General features: G+C 38.9%; 1 long non-coding RNA gene across 1 annotated transcript; it reads left to right on the top strand.

The window, feature by feature from the left end:
• Positions 1–385: 385 nt before the first annotated feature.
• LOC137188734 (uncharacterized) lies at positions 386–1,300 on the top strand. Its single transcript, XR_010929500.1, has 3 exons — positions 386–524; positions 610–816; positions 1,091–1,300. It is a non-coding gene; the product is annotated as an uncharacterized lncRNA (long non-coding RNA).
• The last annotated feature ends 398 nt before the right edge of the window (positions 1,301–1,698 follow it).

The raw sequence follows: 1,698 nt of genomic DNA, 5'->3' as shown, positions 1-1,698 counted from the left end.
CAATTTATTAGGTTCACCAAGCTAAAACCAATGCTGTCTAATACAGCAGTCCTGCTATAATTCATACTTTCAGGAAGGTTATAATGTTCAGTTTGTGTTGAAACTGTTTTAGAGAGATGTTGATATGGTCATTTTTGAGGTTGCAGTTAGTTGTGCTGTATTTTGTCCACCCCATTTATAACAATGAGGCTAAGCTCAATGACAGAAACACCTCTCTGTAAAATGCAATAGAGTTCAATACCATAAACTGCTTCCTCCAAAATGATCATATAGTTGAAACACTGCCTCTCTAAAACAGTTTCAACAAAAACTGAACTTGTGCATTATAACTAGTTATGATTTATTGCAGGACTGTTGTATTGGATTACATTAGTTTTATCTGCACCATACACAAGTATTAACGTTGCTGCCTCAGAGCCACCTCCTACTCTTTCCTCGAGCAGCCAGTTTCATTTCTCCAGGTTGGCTAGCTCAGCAAGTCCCTCACTGCCACCCAAGACCCAATCCCTGAAATACTTTACAAGGTAAGCTAATTTTCTTTTTAAATTTCCATGCCCTGGTCAGTAGAAGGTAAATGTTCTTCATCCTTATGAATGAATCTATATGTAGTTGTTTTGAATTCCAGAGCTGTCAGCCTAGCAGAGTTACAGAGTGGAAAGCTTGTGAACAGCAGAATGGTGGTTGTAAGATTCACTGAGCAGGAGGCCAGTGTCCCATCCATGATTGCCAAAGTAAAAGATGCCTTAGGAAGCAACAAACAACTCATCCTGACAGACCACAATGGAGTGGAAATTTTGGACTCGCAAGGAACAGGAGGTGTTTCATTTGAACAACTTTATTTACCTTGTCAGTTTGCAGTTTAGGTTGCCCTGTGTCCTGAAGATTTACTTTGACAGTGACATGAGCTTTTATGCTGCTTCACAATTGGGTTGCAAATATATTGTCGACATTTATAATTTCCCACATTTCAAATTGCAGCCATAAACAATGTCAAACTTTTGCTGCCATTCCAGCAAAACTAAATTAATATGCATTCACGTGTCAGTCCCAAGAATTAGCCCTTATTCATACATTTTTTGTACTCATTTAGGCTCCTTTTACTGGAAGCAGAACTCTGAAAAAACCATGGCTGTACCAAAGGCTGACTTTCATGCTGTGCAACAAGAAAGGCGGAGAATCCCGTAAGTCGGACTGCCAGTGGCTTCTGTTACACCCCCTCACTTTTTCCTCCTGACATCAGTCACCATAAAAGGCTAAGCATGGCCTCAAATAAAGAGCAAAGCTGGTCTGACACAACATATTGAAAGAGACTAAATGAAAGCGACTAAAAGAATGCCATGTTCCTCAGTCAGTCCAAAATTTGTCCAAACACACTGCCATGTTTATATGAGTCTTTTCTTTGCTACTCCTAAGTAAAAAAAAAAGTTTCTCTGTGTCTATAATCAGTGTGAATGTTAATGACAAATACATCACAGTTAATTGTTTACATTCCCAGTTGCCTGTGTGAGCTTAAAAATATAATAAATAAATAAATAAAATATATAAATAAATGATTTGACGATGATGAAGATGGACAGTGTGTTCGAGAAAATCTAGGAGAGTATCCTGGCTGCTCAGAGTTTGTCTAAAGTGACTACTGCCATCCAGGGAATCTCTGACCTGGCCCATCGAAACAGGAAGACAACATTGGTACTGACT

The sequence above is a fragment of the Thunnus thynnus genome, chromosome 9 (genome assembly GCF_963924715.1).
Source record: "Thunnus thynnus chromosome 9, fThuThy2.1, whole genome shotgun sequence".
NCBI lineage: Eukaryota > Metazoa > Chordata > Actinopteri > Scombriformes > Scombridae > Thunnus > Thunnus thynnus.
This window is presented reverse-complemented; position numbering and strand designations above follow the sequence as displayed.